The sequence below is a fragment of the Petromyzon marinus genome, chromosome 25, assembly GCF_048934315.1.
Source record: "Petromyzon marinus isolate PM22_M1 ecotype Great Lakes invasive population chromosome 25, UKy_Petmar_22M1.pri1.0, whole genome shotgun sequence".
Taxonomy (NCBI): domain Eukaryota; kingdom Metazoa; phylum Chordata; class Hyperoartia; order Petromyzontiformes; family Petromyzontidae; genus Petromyzon; species Petromyzon marinus.
Window position 1 is genome coordinate 13138613 of NC_133691.1, and position 26123 is coordinate 13164735.

At 51.1% G+C, this 26123-nt stretch overlaps 2 long non-coding RNA genes across 3 annotated transcripts; one reads left to right on the plus strand and one right to left on the minus strand.

The window, feature by feature from the left end:
- Positions 1-17742: 17742 nt before the first annotated feature.
- LOC142929149 (uncharacterized) lies at positions 17743-20224 on the minus strand. Of its 2 annotated transcripts, none has more exons than XR_012945332.1 (2): positions 19137-20224; positions 17743-18709 (listed from the first exon to the last, which is right to left on the minus strand). It is a non-coding gene; the product is annotated as an uncharacterized LOC142929149 (long non-coding RNA). The 2 variants fall into 2 exon arrangements; XR_012945333.1 differs by lacking the exon at positions 19137-20224 and adding an exon at positions 18883-19124.
- A 509-nt stretch (positions 20225-20733) lies between these two features.
- On the plus strand, positions 20734-25511 carry LOC116945750 (uncharacterized). Its single transcript, XR_004403365.2, has 3 exons — positions 20734-20871; positions 21109-21197; positions 24404-25511. It is a non-coding gene; the product is annotated as an uncharacterized LOC116945750 (long non-coding RNA).
- The last annotated feature ends 612 nt before the right edge of the window (positions 25512-26123 follow it).

Below are 26123 nucleotides of genomic sequence, written 5' to 3' on the forward strand. Positions count from 1 at the left end.
AAGGGGGCGGGGCGGGTTTTCAGGGTGGGCGTGGCCACACGCAAGTCACGTGGTTTACGGGAGGCTTTGAGCGAGTTGAGAACGCGCGGAAGCCCCTCACGGTTTCGACGTTTCGAGAATCCACGCGTAATATACCACACACACACACCGTTCTGCCAACCACGGTCTCGAGAATCCACGCGTAATATACCACACACACAACGCACCGTTCTGCCAACCACGGTTTTGTACAGTTTCGCGTGACCGCGGTTTTGGTGGTTTTTTTCCGCCACCCGCGATTTTAAATCTCCAGCCGTGCTCAGAAGGGGAACCCGCCAGGAGCAAGGGGCGCGTGGGATCCTCTGTGTCCCGCGTCCTTCAGTGATGCAGTCGTTGGTAGGGAAGCGTCGTGGCCGCTCTCAAGAGCTACATTACACGCGGCGCACCGTGGCGAGTCGCGCAGAGAGCGAATCAACGGCGACGCAATGTTGGCAGAGTTCTAAGATTGCAGAGCCGCATCGCGAACGTCAAGGAGTCCGTTGATGAGGTGAAGCGGTCAACAAAATCTCGGGTGCCTGCCGAGGGAAGTTTTTGCAGGAGGTCGTCGCCGACTTCAACGATTCCCCACAGACCCAAGCCGCCATCTTCCTTGCCGTCTCTTCAGAGTTGGCGGCGTCTCCCCGTGGCCGCTGCGCGTTGTCTCCGTGGCCGGTGCGAGTTGTCTCCGTGGCCGCTGCGCGTTGTCTCCGTGGCCGCTGCGAGTTGTCTCCGTGGCCGCTGCGAGTTGTCTCCGTGGCCGTTGCGCGTTGTCTCCGTGACCGGTGCGAGTTGTCTCCGTGGCCGGTGCGAGTTGTCTCCCCGTGGCCGGTGCGCGTTGTCTCCGTGGCCGGTGCGAGTTGTCTCCCCGTGGCCGCTGCGAGTTGTCTCCGTGGCCGGTGCGAGTTGTCTCCGTGGCCGCTGCGAGTTGTCTCCGTGGCCGCTGCGAGTTGTCTCCGTGGCCGCTGCGAGTTGTCTCCGTGGCCGGTGCGCGTTGTCTCCGTGGCCGGTGCGAGTTGTCTCCGTGGCCGGTGCGAGTTGTCTCCGTGGCCGCTGCGAGTTGTCTCCGTGGCCGCTGCGAGTTGTCTCCGTGGCCGCTGCGAGTTGTCTCCGTGGCCGCTGCGAGTGTTCGCCCCCCCCCACCCCACGTTTAGAATCGACACGCGTCTAAGAGTATTTGGCCGCGATGCATTTCCACGTGATGATAATCCACCACTTGTTTGAGCTATAATTTAAAAAGAGCTACGTAGCCGAGTGGGGCCTTGCCTGGTAAAATTAGAATGAGTTTTAGTTTAGCCAGTTCTGAGGAGAGGACAGCCCCGCCTTCCCCCTAACATCCCCGTCATCTGGGACTTCACTATCAACATTAAAGGTAATTAAACGTATTTTTGTTGCTACGGTACTGTACATATTTTCTCATGTTTACAGAATTAAGAGGATTGCGTAGTGAGGCTTCGATGAGAGTGTTAACCGCGGCCGTGGAACCTGACCCCCGATTTTCCATCAGCCTTTAGTCTTGCCAACCAATGGGGGGTTTCAGGAACCTGACCCCCGCGATGTCGAGGGATTGCTGTTGAGATAATGCCCTTTTATTATCCAGGAAAGTATTCCCAAGTCTTGGGACTTCGTAGGAGGAGAATGAAAAATGCCAGGAGTTAACGCACCGTATATACGAGGGGATAACACTCAAAGCTACACACAGATGGATTCAACAATCCATCGCTGTACTGTCATCTCCTTGAAGCCCAAGTCAGCAACGCCTGGATTTCTTAGGCAGTTTCCCATCCAAGCATTTACCAGGCCCAAACCTCGCTTGGCTTTCCATATCCGACTGGATCGGGCATGTGTATTGCAATTTCGTCTTCACATGTATGGTGTAGGCTACACTTGGACCTTCCAATCGTGCGAGCAGTTTCAAATTACCAGGCCTAAAAAAAAAACAAATCTCACACTGACAATCCATCAGTGTGCCCTGCTGGTCACGTTATTGCATATATTAATCACTGCAGACCTGCCCCGACCCCTAGCCCCATCACCGCACTTGACGCGCACAACTTAAGTGCCGTTGAGTCTTTGCGACGATGTTGGTGGTGCACGGAACGTGCAGAGCGGTGGTTGTGGGGCCCGTGGCACGACCTGGTAGGGCGCTGCTACTGCTGTGGCAGTCATCATTAATGCATGGAGCAGATGGATTTATGGAACGCACACCAAAGCGTGCTGCGTGCAAGTGGGGACTCGGCGCTTGTAGCTCCTTAATGTTTCATGTAACTCGAGATTGCCGCTGGATCATTCTAAAGTGCCGCGTATTATTGCGCCATGTATCATGCAGTTTAAATTTTTTTTACATATAAATATACGGTTACACGGTCGAGATCCTGCATTCCTGCCCTGCGTAATGTCTGATTGGATGGTGCCACTAAAGCGCCCCCTTTGCCTCGGAGCCGTGACGTCTCCCGTGACCCTCGGTGAATTTTATCTCTAATCGTTCGCATCGCTTCCCAGGGGTTGCGACCCCATGAAGGTTCGGGGACGAGATTTGTTCCCACGGTGATGTGACTATACCCCCCCTCCCACCCCAACATCCCCCGCCCCCCTCGCATATCCGAGAAGTCAGGCCGCTCAAGAAGGTGCCGCTCTCTGGCTGTCGTGGGAACGACAGCATCACAAGGTGGGGCGTTTGGTGATCCCAGTCTCTGCGGGTCCACGTGTTCCCATGTTCCCGCACGGGGCACCCAGAGGGCATCATCGGCCAAGTCAGACATGCCCAGGCGCGTATCGTCTGGTCTCGCGCTGCCTCTGCCCACGTGCGCTGCTAGGCAGCGTGTGCTCCGTGTGGGTTGGCGACAGCACCAAGTGCAATGCTGCCATGAGAATTGTTGCTGCTGAGTCAACGGAAAACCCAAGTTGCCGTTTGAGGAATCTGTGCAGGGCTTCGTGGGGAGTGACATCTGGCCCGACAAAATTTTAGCCCACTGTAGATGAGATTTATTTGTCCAATCGGAGCCCTTCCTTGGGTTGCTCTTACTCGTGGGGGTCCTTTCGAATTTCCCCCTTGTTGAGCTTTTGGTTGAGGAAATATGAAGGGACGCCGCCACTTTAATGCCACTTTAATTTATATTGTCTCCGTTTAGGGGTTGGGGAAAGATGTTAGCTGTAAGGGTCGGCTTCAGAGTTGGGGGTTAGGACTTGATGTTTGGATTTCGTGTTAGGGGGACCCACATCGGGACAGGAGTGCTGGAGACCACTTTTCTTGCTCTGCATCACTGCAGGGAAGGTCATCTCGGTCTCTTTCAAATGCTGCCACATGCTACTCTCCATATTTTTTGGGAGGTTGTGCCAATTTTATACATCACCAACAATGGGGACAATAACCACGGTGGGGTGTGTTTTACCATTCCATTTAATGTTATTGGCAACGCAGTGACAAAGCAAACTGCTTCAGATATGTTTTGTAAAAGCTATTGCTTTATTTAATCTCCAAATATACAAACTGCTGATGGAATAATTTTGAAAAAAATGAGCACTGCTTGAAATCAATCTCATGGCGAGGCGGCTGAGTGGCTCAGGACAGACACCGAGCTGACAACCCCCGAGATCCTGGGTTTGAAATCTGACTTTCAGCCACCAGTGATTTAAACGGGTTCTCAAGTTGAGCGAATTCATGGCCTGAGCCCAGTTACTGATGACTGCAGAGTAAAATATGACATTATATTTAGACATTCACCTCATTTGCCATCTTCCAGCTCCGATAATGAAACATCGGAGCTGTTGACATGTGACAAAACAATTTTCAGGGGCATATAAAAGGTGTGCTCGTGTGGGATAAAGAGGGCTATCGAAGTGACGTCGTACGTCGTCCTGTCACCTCGTCTTGCAGGGCATTCTCTTAAGCAAGGGGACGTACTGCTCACTGTGAAAGTTAAACGTGGAAATGTCTTCATGACATGGGATGTTAGTTGGAGGAGGGGGGAAAAACCCAAAGCTAAAAATCTATCCCAAGCACTTAAAGGGTGGCGGCAGAATTTTTTCAATGGAACCGAGCGACTCAATGTCTCGCAACAAAAAACAAAATCGCCCAACGCTGTGTCGCTGTGGCTCGGGAATTGGGGCAACCTTTTTCACGTCGATGCTCAAAGAACGCGCGGTGCCCTCCCAGTGACCCGGGGCCAGGGCCAAGTCCCTCTTGCCACACGGGGGTTCTCGCGTTGCGCGGAGCCGTGAACCGGACTCTCACCCTGTGGTTGTGCCGGTGAGGGGTGGCAATTGTGCGCTTGCTATGAGGCGGCACGTGCTACGAATCTCGCTTCATTGCAACGAGAAATATTGCAAAAAACAGACTTCATGCAGCGCTAACTTTTTACACGATATTAATATCTGTAATTTGTTGACCGATTCGGTAAAAAAAACAGTTTTTTTTTTAAAAGAGCAGCTTGCCAAAGTAGTTTAGGGTTAATAACGCGCGGCTTCCAAACCCACCGTCTCCCTCCCGAATGAACGAATGAAGCCCTGTGGGAGATCTTAATGGTATCGGACTTCTACGCTCACTTTGCAATGGTCAGCGTCTGCCTGACTCTGGTTTTTTCGCCGAAGCCTTTCAATCGGGTTTTAGCCACTTGGCTTGCATTTGTGATGGAGGGCATTGAGTGGCTGTGAATCCAACAAGTGGGCATGCACTTACTGCAACTCCCATGTGGGCCACGGTGAACAATCTTATATTCTCAGCACCGAACAGCTCACCAATTGCAATCTGCTACATCAGTATGTTCTCTTTTCCCCCCAGAGGTACGGAGTACAAAAAAAAAAGAGGGAGAAGAGTCGGCGGTTATTGTTGAGCGGTGAGCTGGCGCCGGACAGAGTCATTGTTGTCGTCGTCGTCCGTTGGCTCGGCGAGAGTAGCCATGCTACGTGGAGCATTCCGGCTCGGACGGGCAAAGCTGGGGACGGGTATGGCAACTCTCGGCGCCGAGACGTTTCTCCGGCACCGTTGGATTGTCGGCGCGTTGCTCGCTGTGCCGCGTGAAAGTGTGAACGGTGAGTGACACGGGGGGGTGTGGTGCCCGCGAGGTGTCTGTCTTTGAAACCGTACGCCCCGAACAGTGGCCGCGGGGATGTCCTGTTACCGGCAGAAGATACGTTGGCATTCTTTGTATTTTTTGTGAAATGCGAAGTGCTCGGCAGAAATGAAGGCAAACGTAAGAAATGCATGTGTACGTGTGACTGCATTTAAAAAAGCATAAATTGCGATTATTTATGTATTATTATAGTTGTAGTGTGGGGGCTGAAACTGGACTCCCAGTGGGGAGGTGCAGAGTTTAATTCTACGGCAAACGCCTGCAATCTTTTTGCTGCTCAGGCGAGCAGCAAAAATGGCTATGCGACAGTTCATTGGCAAATCCTGTGTGGTGGGGTAAGGTGTGAGTAACCACTGCTTACAATTGGGCTAACCACCACTGATGAATAATGAGAACTATGCTTAAAAGGGAGGGAGTTTCTCTGTGCTGCTGGAGTTACGGTTCTGGGTCACTCGTTAAGTCACTTTGTGGAAAGTACCAGACTGTAATGTAGTTGCTACATCACGGGACTGTGAGAGGTTGCGATGGCTTCGGGTAAGCCTTCATCTAACAGTGAATTGATCGTGGCTTATAATGCTGATATTGATAATGGGCGGTACGGTAGTGGACGTTCCTTGCTTGTTGTTCATACTGTGCACTTGCAGGACATTGCTTCGCTCCTTGGCTTTAGTGCTCGATAACGATGCTGTCGACTCTTCCATCTTGTGGATCATTTGTGGCTCACATCCCAGCTCTGGTTGGTGCCGGAAATGTGCTCGCGGCAACGCCTGAACACCGTGTGTAATCGCGCGAGGACAAAAACTACGACTTCTGTGCTCATTAGAAATTCACACGGCTGTGTCCGAGCAGTTAGCCCTCGTGACCGCGTGTGCAGTTTTTCGGGGATGTGCTGCCGCCGCGTGGCCCTCTGATACGTTTTGGGGTCGTACCGCGCGGTGCTCAGCACAGCGTCTTGATGTTTCGCCGCACGCGCTGGGAGCCCCTTCAGGAATGAGCGCACGAGACAACTAAGCGTGCCTTAATATGGTCTATATTTCCATCGCGAGAGAAGTGACATGTTGGCAGCTTGAAGAAACTAGATAGCTCCGTCGATCGGGTGATTTGAAATCTTGCTCCATCGTGCTACGCACTTTCTTGAAAAAACAAAACGCACGCCCACGAATTGTTGGGTGGGCCTCACGACAGCCTCGCCGAGCCCGTTAGCCCGGCGCAGTGAGCGCAGGCCATTGACAGCCGCCCAGAGAGGACATCCGCCAACGCGATGGCTAGCGCCGCATGTTCTCGATTATACGGGTGGAAACTTGAGGCCTGGCCCTGCGGTGCCGGAGCAGCGATGCCTGCAGTTTGTATTCTCAGACACTGGGTGGTCCCAAAGCACCGCGCTTGGTTTCGTGAAATTAATAACTGCACGCGGGAGCGGATTTTTAAGGCGAAACCTGATGCGGGCTTAAACGGAACGGGACACGCCGTGCCTCTGATGCGATGTTCGCGCCCTCCGAGAGAATCCTTCGCGGGGTAGTAACGGGGTGAACGCGCAGCTGCGTTACCGCTTGATAGGTGTGTGCGGAAAACAGGTATGTGGTGTCATGCAGGTTTGCTGGTGATTGCAGTTATTGTGGTGCGCGTGCAGTGGATGTCACTTGTCTGTGCACAAAATTGTGGAGCGATTCGCCGAAACGCCGTCTCATTTTTATAGTTTTTTGTCACATGCGGCTGACCCACTGTGACGCGACTCCAGCACACACGTGCGAATGTGCACGCACGCGTGGAAGACAAATATCCCCCTTATGTACCCCTATGGATGGTTGGGACAAGAACTGTTTGCGAGCACATATTAAGGTTGGCACATTGCACTGGGGGTGTTGTGGCCAGCACCATGCCCGGCCACCTTTATCCCCACAGTGCCGATGTTCGCACGCAGAACAGGTGGTAATTTAAGGCTGAGTGGACTTGGTGAGGCCCAAGAACTGTTAAGATATTCCCCACTGATGTTGGCCGCGGTTGGGAATCGAACTCGGGCGACGGGGTTTGTAGTGTGGTGCACTACCCACTGTACCTCCGCCTCGTCTCGTGCACGCACGCATGCACGTACGCATGCACGTACGCATGCACGCGCGCATGCACGTACGCATGCACGTACGCATGCACGTGCGCACTCGAACCCGTGCACACGCACAACAAACGAAATGGCCAAAGTGCATTCATTAAATACAATTCGGTAAGCTGTACAGCCTTGTGTCATCGCATTAGCGCCAAGGATTCCCACAGACACTTTAACTGCACGCACTCTGTTTCGCCTGACGGCGTGATTACATATTGATAAGCGGGATAAATTCCTCACGCTGGGGGTGGGCGAATGGAATTTTATGAAAAAATAAAAGGGGCCAGATTGCAATCGATCAATATTATTTTGCCATTAAAGCTTTGTGTTATTGTGTAAAAGATGACTTTTGTCTAGACATTTTAATACACGAGTGTGCAGGCCCGGGTGCGGAGATGAGTCCCGCTTTTTCCGGTGACACGGTTTGTGTACTTAGCAGTTTTCCCGGGAATCTGATCCCCACAACTTGATCCGCTCGGGCGACTCCGAGTCTGTGCTTTTAAGATGATCTCTGCCTGCGACCACTCCTTTCGCCGCACGTGTTATTTTGTTAAAGCCCCTTATCTATTTAAATGCGGCGCACACATTCAATAGCCCGGCCAGCCCTCTGCTTGCTTGCAAACGCCTGTTTGAACTGCAGTGTCATTATTTGCTTTAGCCGCAGTGGCGAAATAAAATGTGTTTCCAAACGCCAGGTGCTTGACTGACATCTCTATTAAAAGGTTATTAGGAGGATGCGATACAGATAGATTCAAAGGCTGAAAACAATCTGGAGGCCATTTAAAATATTCATTCCAGATGGAGGGACGCATACTTTCTCGGATGCAGCAGTGAGGGCCGAAGTATTCATGTTTTTTCTCGGCACGGGTGCTTATTGTGCGCAGGGCATTTGGAAGGAGGCATTCGTCTCTGGATACCCCCGCTTACCCGCACACAGAAATCCGTTTAATTAACTGTAATGAGACGAGACGGGTTCTGGGGCGGCACCATGTATTGCACGGAGTGGGGAAGTGAGGTGGCCCCTAAAGATGGCCTGGACCAATGTTGCTTCTGGGGCTGGTGAAGGATTTTTTTTATCCCTTTTCCCTCTTATGGGGTCACCGAGTGTCTCGGTCCCATGAAATAAATAATGCTGCAGATTCTTTGAGGCCAGCCACAGCGCTTGTTTGTGGCATTGCAGGGATGCGGAAAGCACATTGCAAGTTCATTGTGGTATTCAGCGTTTGAGAATCCATACATTGTTCAGATCTAGCACCGTGTTCTCTGTGGGTCCTCAGCATGAAAAATAAAATTATTTGAGCTGAAATTCGGAATTTATAACTGCATGGAATGTCTGTGCTTTTAGGCCTTAATTTATATTTTAAAATGAGCTACTTTCGGCAGGCGCTCAGCCATCGTAGATTTCATTTTTTTTGCCTCGACCTTGTTTGATCCTCTAAAAGTTATTCCGTGGACTGCTAGTCTACACTAGGAGGGGCTCTTTCATCTTCTGATTCCGTAAGTGAACGTGATATTTTGGTTTGTGTGATGGGCAGGGGGTTTTTTCAATTTATTTCTGATGGATTTTTTTAGGTCAAATTTTATCCGGAGAGAGCGAACCTTCGACATAACAAAGTCTGACCACGTTGCCTTTGAAGTATTTCTCTTTCCATAGCCGACCGAATTAAGTTTTAATTTTTCACACTCGTATCCCATTTAACCGCACGTCAGCGAGCGAGATTGAGGGCCCTTTGATGGCGGAAAACTGTATGATTTGCTTAGGGTGGCAGCCCTTTGAAGGGACGAACGGCAGGAGTGGCTCGAGCCCCGGGCTAGCCCCAGGCCTCCCAAAACACGAGCCCCGGTAATGAAGCTTTCCGCGGAGCCTCGTCGAGTCGGCAAGCCGCGCTGGTGCGGTTATCCGCCGCGGCCCATTAGCATGCCGCCAGCGTCCCTCTGCAGGCCTGGCCCTAATCGCCCGGCAGTCGCGGTCCCCGAAAAACAGGCGCCGCTTGTGTTCGGAATATCCTGCATGCGCAAATGTGTGCGTGTACGTGCGTGTATGTGCGTGTTGTACGATAAATGGCAGGACTAAAATTTGGAAAAGTTTTGCTTGTCATTACGCGTGCGTAATCCTTGTGCCGTGGTCTCAAAGGCATGCATTTTAATATTCTTCAAATGTATACAATTGGTTTTGTAAGAAAAGGTCTGTTGCGGAGGATTTAATATAAAATGTAAAAAAAAGAGCCGGCTCGTATGGAGCAATTATTGTAGAAAACATGAAGAAGAACCAATTTTTCATTTTTATTTTCCAGAAGGAATGTGTGGAATGCCTTGCAGTGTGGTGTATGTGTGTGCGTGTATGCCCAGGGTCCAGAGGGAACCACAGTGTGGGGTCAGCGCATGTTAGTAAATCAGCAGCAGTAAAAATTAAGACAAATGTGCCAGAACATTTTAAAAAATGCGCGCTCGCTTATAGTTATTAATGGGTTTAAAATTTTAATTACCGTAACAATGTACTTTCAATAAATGACCCACTCTGAATAATCAACCCGAGTGCAGCGTTGTGTGTTATTTAATTTGTAAAACGATTTAATATCATGGTACACTTTTAGTCAGCAAATAAGCGCATGCATACATTAACAAAATACGTGTATATAATTTCAGCCCTTGTCAATTCACTGCTGACTGAATGTCTCTCCAGACCGTGTTAGCCATGCGAGTTGTTTCATCATACTTCACCACGCCGGCGAGTGGATTGCTAAAGTGGGGGGGAGGGGGCGTAGAAACCAATATGGACATCACTCGCCACCGATGTTAGCCGTCACCTGGATCCAACCCTTGTTTCTGGCTTCACATTGCAGTGCTTTGCACTAACCGCTGCACCACTAGTACTTAATATATGTAAAATAAAAAAATGTGTAAACCCAAAATTTAATGATTCATATCAATGAATGCATGATAATGTCGATATATTTTGACTATTTTATTGAAGCGATAATCATATCGTTTTCGATGCTCTCGTTAATATTATCACTACGAGTCTGGTCGCTCGAGTGTTGATCCTGGGCCTGCAGATCCGGCGGGGGTTCTTTGCAGGTGACCGTCGTCGTTGAGAATTCACAAGCGGCGGTGGTGTGGAGGGAGGGTGCAGGTGGGGATGGGCAGGTGGGGGCAAATTACTTACTCTTGATTGAACCAACATTAATGTTTTTGACATTTTATATTTGTGAAAAATTTCAAAGTCTCTCACGTATAAAGGCCAATTGTGTGTGTGGTGTTGTGGTGAAGTAATTGGGGCCTTTTGCCGACCCTGGGTGCTTCCCTGAGCATGGTCCCCGCACGGGAAGCGTTCCTGGCTCGGGGTCTCGATGGACCTCGACCTGACGGGGATTGCCTGCGTCCCTCAGTGCCGGATTATCCTAGTAGCAAAAGTAGCATATGCTATGGTCCCCACACTTTCAAGGGCCCCATGCTAAATGCTTTCAAACTATCAATTCCGGTTCAGTGATGCTGCACTTGCTCTATTACTGTAGTACTATACTGCCTTAAACTTTTATGATCGACTGGGTGTTTAAGGTTAGCGATTTGTCGCATTATCTGGCTGTATAGCAAATGAAAAAGTACAATTACGTTACTATGCAAGTAAAACATTTGTGTTTTCATATTTGTGTTTTTTTTATTGAAGGCCCCTTTATAACATATGCTACAGGCCCCGCACTAGCTTAATCCGGCACTGCGGTCCCTCCTCGGTGTCGTTTTCTGGGCCCTCGGTGCGAAAGCCGGAAGTTTTGTGCGAGGCAACAGAGCTTGCTCTTCTGGATTGATGTTTTCCGGGTCACCGGTAAAGTGGAGTAGGTGGGTTGGCACCGTGACTGGTATGCCGTGCAGCCGTAGTGAGGGGAAACGATTGATGGGACGTGGTGTGCCGGGTGCGGGAATATTTTCCATGTCGCCGGACGGAGTGTTGTTCTAAAGTCGCGTCGATGGGTACATCTGCTCTGCACCAGGTTGGCCTGGCTTCTCTCACGCCCGCTCGCAGCAATTATTTATTTACTTGTAATGCTTAAGGTACAACATTTTAGATCGGACAGCATCACAGCAGTGGTCGTGTAAGGATATTTCAATTTAATGATGGAGGGGTGTCCGGAACCGATTTGGATATCACTCGCCACTCGCGTGTGTTACGGCCACGTCTCAAACTCGGGTTCACGAGGTTCGTGGCACGATACGCTGACCACTGTCGCCCACCCCGTGTCGAATGGACCGCGACGCGTTGCTAACGGCCACCGCCGAACCTGCGTGAACGGAGCAAGCGAAGGGAACCCGTGACGGATGCCACTTTGCTTGTCATCCACTGACCGAGAGTGAATGTAAACAACGAGCAATGCCACGTTTGGTAAAAGGGCCCTGCTTAATAGCTACGACCTATATGGTGTGTAACTGAATAATGTATCCTATATATGGTATGTGTAATAGCATATGCTACAGAGAGAGTGTGCGCGTGTATGCAGATTACCATTATCGCCTATGGATTTATTTTCATAGTCACATTTTAGCCTATATTTAAAAAAAAACTCAACTCGTTTGTCAATGACCCTGCGTTGAAAGGAAACGTGTAATAGGTGACGTTTCGTGCAATGACCCTCCTTAAGGTGGTGTTGTTGACAAACGTGTCGAGTCGTTTGTGCTCTTGCACCACTGTGGACGCAGTATCGCCAAATCATGCCCTACATATACATAGTGTGTATAATTACATGTATGTATGACAACGTTATATCCCTGTGTCCTGTGTGAACACGGAATAACATAATTAATAGATTGTTTGTCAAATAACACTATACCTTATGTTGTTTAATCCAAAATACAGGTTCTTTTTCTTAGATAGATCATGTAAATATAAATGTATCGTTAAACCCGCCACCACCAGACATAGCGAGTTAGTAAGGTTCGTCGCGTAAACAAAATGTGCCAATTAATTACTAGTACAGCACACCGGTTGTGTGTTGGAGAGTAAGCCCACAACATTTACAATCTGAGTACGACGTTTCGCCAGCAATTATAACGAGCATCATCAGGCGGACAGCCAGATTTGTGGAGAAATCCTCCTGTTTCATTCCTTAAATCGAGGGATAGATGTGATGACGTCACTTGTGAGCCCTTCACGTGCGAAGGGAGGGGAATTAATGAACGCATATAAATTATAACGGGTGTCCAGTACCGGTTGGGTTACTCATATGGTGATAAACAAACATTATGCGTACACATTATGCATGCATGTTGTTCTTGTACCTCCTGTCGTTTGTGTGCAATAAAATAGCAGTACTTGTTATTGTCTGCCCACAGGTAATCACCATTGACGTATGGTGACCTGCATAGGCATGCATTTAAACAATGTATTACTTGATGATTCGCTTCCAAGCAGCACTAAGCCTGTAGCTATCCGAATGGTTAAAATTATTACATACGCTATCTAACCCAGAAAAAAACCTGTTATAGATGATATTGGTCGCGAAAGCCTACGTGTTAAACTTATGTAGTTTGTCTGTAGAGCAAAGTGAATGCAAAACGTCGCTGTGGTGGTGGTGGTGGTGGTGATTGGTGTCACTTTGAGGCCGCCTCTGAGTGGATTGCGCCTCAAATTGGCTGCCGGCGCACCTGGGTTCATTGGTGCAGCGCCGGGAGAGGGAGCGAGAGAGCGAGAGATCTCTTCAGACCGCGCGGCGCTTGTCTTTGATGGAGCGAATCGGGGGGGCCAAGCGCCGTTAGTGCCGGCGAAGGTTATTTACGCGAATGCAGATGGTGACGGACCTCGTTAAGCGGGAGAGAGGCCGATCACGAGCTGCCGCTGCTGCGGCCGCATTGAACTTCACACTTAAACTTGACGTGGGCGGCAGAGGCGTGGGTACGCGTTACCGGCTCGAGCTGTTTGAATGCAAGTCCTATTGACCCCCGCGACCCCTGAAATGCAATCGCTCTCGGGAGCGGTGCTCGTGGAGTTTGGTGCCAATAGAGCTGCGTTTTTTTCGGTGGGGGGGGGGGGAAATTAAACCGAAGCGGAAGAGGAGGGCAGGTGGGGGGGGGAGCATCCTTTTGAGCGAGGCGGCGAGCGCTCTGATGTGCGGCCTCGCGAGCGACGGCCGCTTGGAGCAGGTGGCGACGTAGTCGCAAGGGTTTTAAGGCGGCACGACTGGGGCAGGGCGTCACGCAGTGGGGGGGGGGGGGGAGCCCCGAGATCGCCTCGGAATGCTGCACGTTTTAAAACGACCACCAATGGCACGGCGTTAACTTGATTTTGTAGATTTGGCGTTATTGTGCGCGCCATACATCACGTTTGTCTGAAAAATGTGCGTCGGTGTGATTAATGTGTGGTCGATATTGAAATCCCAACGTGTCCGCGCGTGCTAATCGCGCGGCGTTTCTTTTTGTGTTGTGCGTGCTCGATTGTTGCCGTTTCGAAACGGATAACAATGTGAGCTCGCACTCATTACGTTTGTTGAAAAAAAAACTGTTAAATATCTTTTTACGTAACGTACACAAACGCCACGTTTAAAGTGTAACGTTTCGTACATAATCGGACCTTTTCCTGGTTTGTGTGCAAGGGAGATGAGTTGGGTGTGTTTTGCAGAGCCCTTGTTGAGAATCCGGACTTAAATCTCACAACAATGGAATGCATCGTTAAAGCCTGCGCACGGGGCTGTGTACATATTTCTCTGTCACCGCGGTGGTTGCCGTCATTTGAACAAATGTTTTTTTTTCTTTTCAAGGCGCAGGAATTACCGGTGATAATTTGTCTTGCCCTCCGACCCTGGCGTGTTTGTCGGAGGGGGTCTCTCTGGCCTGGCCCGCGGCAGCCCCCCCTACTCCTCTCCGGCCTCACTAATTCACGGTGTAATTTCCTCGATTCAAAATGTAATTGCTGCAGGGTCCCGTGGAAAATTACACCCAGAAGTTGAAAGAGTGGCGATTCCTAATGCAAAGAAATTACAACAATCAGTCATTGCATTCATGTATTCTTTTAATAAATAATTTATTTTCACATTTCAATAAGCTTTTATATTGGGGCATAAATGTTATTAATAACCGTGCCCTGAAATGTTCTTTTTACTGCTTTCCCTTTAAAATTGTCTTAAATAAAGTTCGAAAAAAAATGCAAAGCCGGTCCTATTTAAGGTTTATCATTATTGGGTGCATTCTAGTGTAAAGTATGGCTCGGTGAAGTTTATGGATATTGTGTTATCTCTGCTTAGTGATTTCACACTGTATACCATTTATGCGTCCATGCAGTTAACATTTCATATCTATAAAATGGATTGAGGCCATTTGAGACAAACCCAAGAAGTTTTTTTTTCCTCCTTCGCTCTAACAGAAGTGATTGACGACGCCCAAACATCCCTGCCCCTGCGCCCCCCCCCCCCCCCACGTCGCCCCGCCATCCCCTGCCAAAAAATTGTGCGTAGCGGTAAGAGGGGGGAGGAGGGGAAAAAAGGTGATGTGATCGGACAGTGCTGTCATACAGATCGCGAGCCGCCATTAACCCTCGGCGCGCCGGTGCCGCGAATCTGGCGAGCGCATGGAAGGGGCACGGGAGCGGGCGGCAGCGTGGCCTCGCGAGCCGGAACGCGCCCCGCGTCTGCCGCACCGCGGCGACGGCCGCACCCTCGTCCCGCCGTCCGCCCGGGGGCCTCGTCGTCGTCATCGTCGCGAGCGGAACTGGCTCGAACAGCTCCGCTCGCTCGCTCGCCGTGGCTCAGCCGGGAGGAGCGGCGGGCGCGCGCCGGCGGAAAGGGTTAATTGCCGGGACAAATGGCGGCTCGCAAACAGGCGGCAGGGAAAGCTTGTGGCTGCCAGGGCACGGCTCTCGTTCTGGCCCCCGCGCGCATCTGGGATGACCTTGAGAGATAGGAGCAGCGTGGAGCCGCGGCTGAGCCCGCTCGGCAAGCGCCTCCCCCTTCTTTTTCATATATGTGCAGCCCACTGAATTCACGCAGGTTTTTATGATGGGCGCTCTCTTATAATAAATTTAGTGTCCTGGAGAAGGGATGAAGGATCGCCGCGGTCCGGGCCCAGCAAATTGGATTTTTAATATCGCTGTTCGGTAATGTTTCCCTGCAGCGAGATTCAATTTGCAGAAATGCAGGATGGGATGGGCTCTGAAAAACAGTGGTGTGGATGTCAGTGGGGATAAGAAACTGGCCTGAATATTTTTTCTCTTTTCCCTTTTTAAAATTAATTGTGCCCATTGCTCGGGTGTTCTGCGTTTGGCAAGGTGGCCCGCTCGCCGGCTCTTCCCGAGGGAAAGCCATGCAGGTGCTGCGGTTGTGTCGCGTGCCTCCTCGTCGGGGTTGCTGCGGCCTCGTGGAATCGCAGTGGAGATAATTAGAAACCGTTTGTTAAAAACCTCAGCCCTGTTATTTTTGTGGTCGGACTTGAGACGTTGCGCTCGGTAACGGAGTTCTCTGCAATAAAACCGGAATGGAAGTAGCTTTGCTTTCTCTCTCTCTCCCTACCACCCCACCCCCGCCCCCATTCTCAATATTCGCACAAAAGAATTCCAAAGCGAAATAAAAAATAAATTCAACCGAAATGAAATGAATGTGCTCGTGCTCTCATAAGTGCCGGGTTTTATGTTCCATAATTCACACTAAGCTGCGTAGTTGACGTTGGCTGCATGATTATGTAATAAGAATGATGCACAGCCCTTTTGGTCAATCCACTGCTGGATGAAGGGCACTCTTATGCCGCGTCAATCGTGGGGGTCATTTTGTCATGCTTGGCTGCCAATCAGCAGTGCGAGTTGGCGAAGGGGGGGGGAGGGGGCAGGGCCCAGCAGCGGTTCGGACGTAGCTCGCTGCTCACGTTAGCCGTGGCCTGGGATTTAACTTGGGGTACAAATTCCCGGTCACGGTTCACGGCGTGTTGCGCTAACCGCTCCGCCGCCACTCCACGCTTGCTGTGTGATTGCACTGCTGCAGCGTTAGCCACGGTCCCATTTTTTGCTCCGAAACCCAGAGCCACGCTACTCTCTCTGCCTAACCGCACCCAGGGCCACACCTCCACCTCCGAGCCGGGCGCTCGCGAAACACCGGCGACCGGTGCTCGCAAAATATCGCCAGCGCGTCTTTGCGCGCTCGCGAGGGAGTAACGGGGCCACGGAGCCCACTTCGGACATTTAAATCCGTGGGGCGCGTGGGGCGACGTTCGTTTGAGGCCCAGGGGCGTCTGGAGCGGCGAGTGTTACCTGCGACAGCACCCGGGGAGTCGGCGTGACGGGGACGGAGCGGCTTGGTGCGGCCAAGAGCCCTGTCGCCGACGTTGGCCGGGCACGGCGCCCGTCACTTCGCACCGTGATTGTGAAATGTAAACGCGTCAACGGTGGGACGCGCGATCATATCCCTGGGGTTGAATTCTGAGCGGTCGATCATTCTTTCTCTCTTTATTTGGAGACACGGGAGAGAGCCGCGTAACCGCCACGGTCTGTTTGGCGAGGAGGGCCGAGGAAACAATAGAGGCCAAGGCGAGGGTAGAAATGCGTTTTATCGAGGTGCGGCTGTGCTGATATTCACACGCACGGCTGTCATGTTGGCTGCGTACTTGGCGAAAGAAGTTCAACATACATGCCAGAACAACACGCTTATGGACCAAAACAATAAGATTAACTAATAAAAACTATACGTATGTATGCAGGGGCACAACTACCTGTTTCAATGGGGCGATGCAAGATACGACTGTGGGCCCCCCCCCCCCCCCCTTCTTTCTCCCGACTCACTTTTCCTGAAATAGCTACATATGTTTTTAACCCGTATACAATAATATATCATTTGTGTTGCACCATGTATTGGGTGTAGAATAAGACGGTCTCAGTGACAGTATTAATAATGCGATTTAAAGGTACAATACTCGCAATTAAGTTATCGTGCGTCTTGCTTTCATGCCAGCTCCATTGGTCTAGGATTTCCTCAGTGGGTGGATCGCGCTACTCTATGCTACTCTTTTGATACGATAGCCAGATGCCTTAGTCGGCCTCGGTCCATGGTAGACTGCAGGTACATTTTTAATGAATACTTTTTGTAATTTTTGTTACAATGTTTTGCTGGTTTATCTTTTGGTTCAGGGCCCCCTCCTGGCCGACGGGGCCCCTATACATCACATGATTCCCCCATACTTGCGTCCCTAAATGTGGAGGGGAAAACCGGATGATCCGGAGAAAATTCCACGACCACGGTGAGAGGCATACAGACTCCAAATATACAGCAGACGTCAGGGTCAGGATTAAACCCATGACCTCCTGGATACCAGGCGAGGGAGTTAACAGTTCCTCTCCACTGTGGCATACTTTTTCACGATTCCCACCATGATTCATGCCGATTTCGAGTTAAATGCGAAGCAGTGCAAATGCCTGTCATTTTCCCTCAAAGACGATTAAACTAAAATATAATTAGTCGATTCCACAAGTTGGTTGACATGTAGGACTATTAACATCCTTCAACATATGTTGAATTTCCGTTGCACCGTACGTAGCCAACCGTGCTAATCAGAGGTGTGGGGCAAGGACAACAAACTGAACACAATAAGCAGTTCTAAAGACATTTTTATACATATTTCAAAAGTGATTAAATATCATCTATTGTGTATAAGCATGTAAACTTCTGCATGAATAAAACATTTGTGATACCATTTCTTAAGATTTGTTTCAAATGTTATTTCCATATGCATAAAATGCACAGATCATAATAGCGTACGGCGTGTTGCTAAATTTATCAGTATATCCCATATCATTTATAATCTATAACTCTTCTCTCGGTCAAACTACTTTCGCAACATTTTACACAAGTATGATTAGACGCAAAGGACGTGACGCACGCACTGTGCATGTACGATGCAAACGACTCGGACATTCACTCTCGGAAGAACATTTAATTATAGGTTTTTTTAATAATTCTGAGACATCAATTTTCGTTGTGGCTTGGATGGAGAAGTTTCGTCGTGCGATTGAAATGGTTCCCAAGTATTTGTCGCTCTTTGTCGTTCTTTATCACTCATCGCTCCTCCTCATCGCTCTTGTCGCTTCTCGTCCGCTCATTGCTCCTCATCGCTTCTCCTCATCGCTCCTCCTCATCGCTTCTCATCGCTCCTCCTCATCGCTCCTCCTCGTCGCTATTCTTCACTTTTCCTCATCGCTCTTCGACGCTCGCACGGTGCGAGTGGTCACCTCGCTGCAGCGTGCATGGTGTTCAGCACCTCTTTTCGTAGTGAATCTCACGGTGCGACTGACGCTCGCCCGAGATTTTCCGTGTGGTTTAAAAATGAACGACAGCTGTGTTCCAGCTGTGAGCTTTGCAGATTCTGCTGATGGTCGGTGGGGGAGAGTTAATGGCCAGGACTTGTGTTGGGAGACTGGCGGCAGTGGCGGCAGCGGTGGCAGTGGCGGTGGAGGCGGCAGCCCTGCCTGCCCTCCAGCGCCTCCGCGCCTGCCCTAAAGGAAGTTTCTCCGCGCAGACCCAACTCGCTCGGCTCGTGCTTGGACATCATCATCATCATCCTTAAACGCAGGGGAAAAACAATCATGAACGATAAACAAATCCTCCGTTGGGCACCTGCGTGCCCGTCCTCCGGCCGCCGCGCGCGTGACTCCTGTCTTTGGTTTGGCATCAAAAGCCCGATCAAATATTAATGCGGCTTAGAAAAATCGCAGACCTTTTGAGCGTGACCCACCTGTAACTTAAAGCTGGAAGGCGGCAAAGGTCTTGGCGGCGCGCGGATGCACATTTCTTGTGCGATATTAGAGCTTGTCTTGGACGTGAGAAAATGGCGGAGTGGGTCAAGCACTGATCGTAAAATGGCAGCAGCCGAGGGCGAGTGAGTGAGTGGGTGGGTGGGTGGGCGAGCGAGTGAGTGAGTGATGAGCGGAGCGCGCTCCTGCCGGTGGAGCGGCGGCGCTGACAAAAAAAATCAAATCACAAACTTACCTGAGACGCGACGAGTCAATCGGGCGCCGTGATGCATGGCTCCCCCTCTCACTCGCGCATTCCTCGTCGCAATGGACTCCCGCGACTCGAGTCCCAACCGGGCGGGCGGCATGCGTGTTCACGCGCGCACGATATCGAAACGTTCTGTCGAATTTAAACGCTGGCTTCTCCCGGGTTTAATGCGCCTTATACGTCTATATTTTTTTGTCCCCTAAGCACACCTGCGGTGCGGCATTTCATTTACTTTCTTGGCGCACCATGTAATACCAAACGCCATCTTCACAATTTCTCTCGAACATTTCATGCCGATGCTTTGCAAGTAGATTTGCATAGGTACGTAATGTATATCTTTCAAAAGCTCAAACCGAACGCCGTGCGAGATTAGAGTGGAGAAAGAATAAAGGCGGAGAGGGGCCGCAATGTCTCTCCATGTCGGGTCGCGACCCGAGCGAGATTCTCTCTGCCGCAGCCCGCTGGGCTAATTCCTCGCCGCGCTCTCTCCGCCGGTGTCTCCTCTGCGCCGCGGAAACCTGAACCGCGCCGGCAAGTAGGCCGCCTGCTTCTGCTTAGTGCGCCGCCGCGACCCTCGGTGACGCGCGACGACGAGGCGTGGGGTCTGCCTGGTACGACGGCTGACGCCCCCCGCTCGCTCGCTCGCTCGCTCGCTCGCTCGCTCGCCCGCCCGCTCGCTCTGGCATGTCGGCGAGGTTCTGTCCTGCCCCTCGCGGCGCGCGACTCGCCCGGCAGACACCCGCATGGTCGGGGCAACGACGATGACCACGACGGCGGCGGCGGCGGTGCCGTGAGCGCTGCGAATGGGACTTCGCTCGCGACGCCGCCGACATGCCAGTGTTGGTCGCTCGCTGAGGTCGTGCCCGCTCGATGGGCGATGAAATAAAATTTGAGGAGTGACCGCTTTGGCGGCGGGGGTTGAAAGGAAGCTGGCGGGGATGAAAATGTTCGGGAGGTGCGTTTGGTAATGAAGGGGGAACCCATGTTGCCGTCGCCACGACTCGATAATTTGTGAAAGGAAGTTTTGTAAAAAAAATCCTGAAACAACATGCTTTTGACACGGGAGTATAAAAAAATCAAAATCCCGACCACTTTCTACACATGCCGGAAATTTAAGCAACGCAATTTTCTATTTCACAGAGTTATTCTCTGAGAATAAAATAAATATGGCAAGGAACGCACGAAGCGAAATCTAAACGTCTCCACGTTGGTCACTGCTGCCATTCCGATGATGTTTGGCTTTTTGTCGGGCAAGCAGTCTCATCTCTTTTTCCCCCCCCCCCCCCCGCCCTTTACTTATTTTATTATTTTATTGCGATAGCGGCCGCGTCCGACCCGGAGCGTGGCTGGACCGGCCCCGATCGGTGCGGCGTGAGCGAGGATTGGGCAGGGCGACTGTGCCGCCGGTACGACCGCTGCCGGCACCCCAAGCGCGGGTGTGCTCGCTATGGCGGCGGTGGCGGCGGCGCCGGCTCGGCCGAGTTGCTCGGGCCGTGGGTTGGGTTTGGAGGGGAGTTGCATGGGGTGGGGGGGCGGTCGGGGAAAGGAATCGCTGGCGATGACTAACAAGGCGCCATTTCTGCAGAGACGCGCTGCCGCACCTAAATTTTTACTCCTCGGGGAGCTCCCTGTCCCCCGAGAGATCCAATTTTAACCCCTCCTGTGCGCGGGTCTCGGCCCGGCAGGCCATGCACCTCTCTCTGTGCCGTAAATAATTCATCTGGTCAGTATGTACGGGGTTTTTGTTGTTGTTGTTCCTGTGTGATGCATGTCATATCTTCGCGGTCGTTTTTTTATACCTAAGTCTCCGAAGGGGAAATAAATAAATAACCCTCTGAGTAAGGAGAGACATGTGAGCGATTGGTATCGGTTTGGCCATCAAAAAAAAGTGACATTTCTGTCGCAATATTTTCATTCACAAATGTTTAATTTCCCTTTGTCGTTGTTGTTTTTTTTACAGTGAGGCCTCGACGGAATACTGTATTTCAAAGAGGAAACTTAGAAAATACTCGAAGCTGTGCGGGGGGGGAAGAGCTCCCTTCCGAGGAGGTAAGCGGGTCACATGTTCGGGCAGGCTTGCTCGTAGTGGCGGCCGCCACCCGCCTTGCCGACGACAGCGCTCGCGTCATTACAAATGTGCGATTGCGTAATAAAGGCCGAGGCATTTTGATTTCCTGTTGGGTTTGGTCTAGCGATCGGGCTACGGGGGGGTCCGCCGAGCACCGGCCGTGTTTGTTCAAGTGTTGGGGTCGCGCGAGCGTGCGAGCGAGCGCTTCGCGCGCTTGCGATCGCACCGCTGCTATAATTTGCGTTTCAAAGGGCACGTTGCAGAGTGAAACTCATCCGGAAAAAAGAAAATACCCCCAAAAAATAAAACTTGCTCGGTCCCCCGCGTATACGCTTCGAATTGAACTGGTGCACTGGTGACGTGCTCGCACCACAGCCGTGGCGGCCTTCCGGCTGCTGCTGCCGCCGCTGCACAAGCAACGGGGCGCGTCGCTGTGCCGTGCCATGCGGTCTGTAGATGCCGCAATGTTACAGAAACAAAAATCGGTAGTCACGAGAATTTTCACGGAGTGAGCAAAGCAAATGTATTAGTTTGGTTGAAGAATTTCGACTTAATCCGTCCAACTTGAAAGATTTACGTTTTAAATGCAGCTTTTAACGAATGCGTCTGAGAACTGTCACACTGCGGTGCCAGTGCTGGCGATTATGTCTGTGTGCCAGGATCAGTGCCTTGAGGGCCGCATTCGGTGTCTGAGTGATGAGTCCGCGTCTGCATCCCATTTGAGTGCCAGTCTAGGTGTCCGAATGCCAGCCTCGGTGTCCGAGTGCTCGCCTCGTTGTGTTTGAGTGCCGGGTCAGAATCCGAGTGCGAGTACCTGTCTGTTTGTGTGTCGGACTCATTTTCTGAGTGCCAATTTCCAGCTCTGTTTGGTGCCAGTGTCCGAGTATCATTCTAAGTGTCCGAGCCCCAGATCATTGTCCGTGTGCCAGTCTTGATGCTCCAGTGTCTTTTTTTTTTCTCCGGGCCCTCCGGGTTTTCCCTCCACATTTAGAATCGACATATAAATATCCACATGATGGTAAGCCACGTCGTTGAGCTATAGTTTGTGATAGCCAGGTTGCGCCTGAAAAAGAGCGACTGCTCAGTGGGCCTGACCTGGTAACATACAAATAGTTTCGTTTTAGTCCAGTTTCACGGACTGAGCGTCGAGGTCGGTGTCTGAGCGCCAAGCTGGGTCTCCGTATGCCAAGTCCCTGTGATGGCTACGCCGCCGCTGCCGCCGTTGATCGTGCTGCAGTGTGTGGCGCCGCCTTGGGATGTCACTGTTGCCCAGTTTTGTCGCCCTCGCCGCCAGTCCCCGCGCGTGACGCGCCCGAGTGGATCGCGTGAAATCGTTATTGTTTTCGCGCCTCTCTAATGAGCGGGGACGCGCTTCCCCCACCCCCCCCCCCCCCGTCACGCCGCGCCCTGCCACAACGGGCGCGTACGCGATCCACTGAAGCCGGGCGAGCGGCGTTGGAGCCGAAATGAGTGCTGCGAATTTTAAGCATCTCCTTGCCCGCCTCGCGCCGGTTTTACCCATGCTCCGTGTGTTGTTTTTTTTTTACCGTCGCGATATTGCCGCTGTCTTGCGGAGCCGCGCGATGGCACGCTTTAGTAATCTGGCTCAAAGTGGCTTCTGTGAAATATTTTTAAATCCAAAGGGATCTGTCGTATTCTGAGTATAAAGGTCCTCCGGATTCCTTAAATCCCTTCTTAATTTGCACTTTGCAGTGATGCGCTTACTCTGAGATTGTATGAAATGGCTGGAAAATCAAAGCAAAGGTCGTACGCGGGGAACTTTTATTAAAGAAGAATTTGAACTGATGTTTACTTTGATATGTTGGCTGTAATTGAACAATATCGTACTTTGCAAACCGTGCCAACGTGGTATTTATTTTCACATTCATCAGGTTGTGTAAATATTTTCCGTATTTTTCTCGTTAATGAATGAGCTTTCATCCGACCCGGATGTGTCCGTTGGCATGCGTACAGGCCTTGCCTTTTTTTTATGCATTCACGTTGATGTCGTGAAATCGGGATTGATTAATTCTCGCGGTTAACGAATGTTTCCGTACACGAGGGAAATATACTTGAGATGCCCCGACGGCCCGCTGCAAAAGAGCCTTCGCGTGCTCCGAGAGCGTTACTTTAATTAACCCTCACAGCGGCTGCATTTTGTGCGCCCTTCCCGCTGCTGCCCCGACATTCCCACCACCACCACCACCGCCTGGCAATCCGCCCTTCACGGTGGTCGCCCATGCAAGCCGTATCCAGGCTCGACACCCTGCGTAGCTTCCGAGATCTGTCGCCACCGAGTGCGTTAATTTCGTCAGTGGTGAGAACTGAAAACTATTTTGTTTTAAAGGTAAGGCCCACTGAGCTTTGAAGCTCATTTTCATAAGCGACTTCGGCATAAATGGTAGCTCAACTTGTTGGCGTATCGCATGGAAATTTATAGCAGCCAAATACTTTTAATGTATATTGGTTTAACTCCAAATATACAACAGGTGTTAGGGTCGGGATCGAACCCACAACCTCCTGCCTACCAGACTAGGAAGTTAACATCTCACAGGCCCAATGGCCCACTGCCACTACGACCCCCTCTAGTTATCGAGGCCTAGCCTCTGTGGTGCATGCGTGGTGTGTGCGTGATGTGCGTGTGCACGTGGTATGCATGGTGTGCGTGCGTGCGTGCTCCTGGACACTGTCATCGACAAGCGCGCTCACCCACCTCCTCTCTGCCATCGCCTCTGGCACGGGGGCAGCAGTGGATCGCTTGCAGGAGGGGCTCGGGCAGCAGTAGCAGCAGCGATGGTGGTGGCTACGACACTCGCACCTCTGCTGGGGGGTGGGGGAGGGGTGGCGCTGCATGTGGAATGGGAACATTAATTTGACACCTTCAATCAGGGGAACAGTCGAGTGACTCGCTCCGCACGCGAGACGCGTTGTTGGGTGTGAAATGCAGGTAAAGTACTTTTTAAGCATCTTCGTTTTCAGTTGTCATGGTAACGACCTCACGGACTGGCTTGATTTTATATATAGAGCCGGTGGAGTAAATCTCATTTGGACGTTTGGGAGCAGCTGGGATTATTTAAACAACGCAGGCAAAAAAATAATATTTCCAAGCTATTGATATTTTTTTTGTTATCTTAAAATTGTATTATCATGAGTGCATAATATTTTACATGTTATTTATCTTTCCCAGTTTGTGCTTTGAACCAAATCATCTGACCAGACGTGGAAACCCATTGCGGCAGTGCAGCTCATGGGCGGCAACCCAGCCGTGCACCCCCAGCACGGACGTGCGGCCCATTTTGCGAGCCCGCTAAGCACCGAGGCCGGTGATTAGCCGCCCTCGAGAATCCACCGGGTGCTCTTTAAGGACCCAAAACCACAAGCCCGCCGTGGCTGCCGCGCAGGCGATGCATTACGGCTGATGGCTTCGCCATCACGGTGCTCGCGAGTCGCTGGACGCCGGCTCCCATGCCAGCAGGTGCCGGGCACAGCGCCCCGTGGTGGGATGGGTCCTCCCCGGCACCCTATCCACTCCGTCTCTCCCTGCGTCAGAATATTTGAGTGGCAATCTCTCGGTGGTATGGGGTCCTCTCTGTTTTCTCCGGCCGTGCTCAACCGTGTCCACCGTTCTTAGAAGCTGTATCCTAATGACTGGCTTCATGTAGTGTTACCACCTCTTTGACCATAGCCCAACGCTAACACCAATCACACACATTGGGTGGCCACTTCTGAGGTACAAAAAAACTAGGATATACAAGATCCTCGCAATGCTAGAACAGGGGCGAACTACGTTGCGACCGCATCGTCCCGAGTGGTGCATCATTGCTATTGCGCAACTGGCAATTGTGAGGTTATTTAATGTTCCCGACAGTCTCACAGATTTTTCAGGAACACTGCCTCACTCAATAAGAAGACCATCCTGGGGAAAACCAGGACAGGTGGCAACCCTGGCTCTTCATCGTGGTGGTGGTGGTGGCGGCACGTGTTCGAGGGAACCCCCACCAGTGAAGCGAGCGCTAGGCCCTGTGTGGGCCACGCCATCAGAACCGAGCGGCTTGCCGCGTCTCCCGGCCACGCGCCTCCACTGTTCAGCCACTTGCCGTTGGCACAACGCTAGTCCCGTTCGGCTTTTGGAGGAGGAATTGGCGTGACCGTGACCAATAAAAAAGCTTGTTATGGGGTACAGCTTATGGAAGTTACACAAGCCACTATCAGTGTGATGGCGAGAATGCCTCAAGTCAGCGCATATGTGTGTGTGTGTGTTGAGTTTTTTTATATTAAATAAAATGTGATCATGAGCTTTTGTCATGGTTTATGAAAGCAGGAGTTACACAAGCCACCTACAATGTAAATAGTGTATGCATGAAGATACCATTAATTATTATTCGTATGGCTTATGGAAGTCTGTTACGGAAGGCACTGTGTGCATTTGTTGTCTTGCTAATTGATGAATATTTGAACTGGTCCTGAGCTCACCACTAGGTCGTGGCAGGCTTAAATGAGTACCTCGTATAGTGCGTAAAAATCACCAGGGGGGGGAGACAAAGGCGGCCATGAGTGGTGTTGACACCCACTCCCTCGTGTGCTGTGCCGTCCTTCATAGGTGCTCGCTTACAGCACTTGCCCTAACAGTCTGTTGAGGTTCAATGGGGGGATCTTTGTCTTGTTTTTTTTACACGTAAGATTTCCGTAACATGTACAGCCGTTGCAAATCATCTACCGGATGAAGGCATGCCCATGTGACGCTGATCGTGATTATTGGAGTTGTTTGATTATCCTGGTCCTCCATTGCGGCATTGTTTATTTTAGCGGTGTGTATATAAATATATACTTCTATTAGAATTCTTCACTGGTCTCACTTTGGTTGTTGTTGCCACGTGGCAGCAGCCTTGTCTTGGGTCGATGGAGCG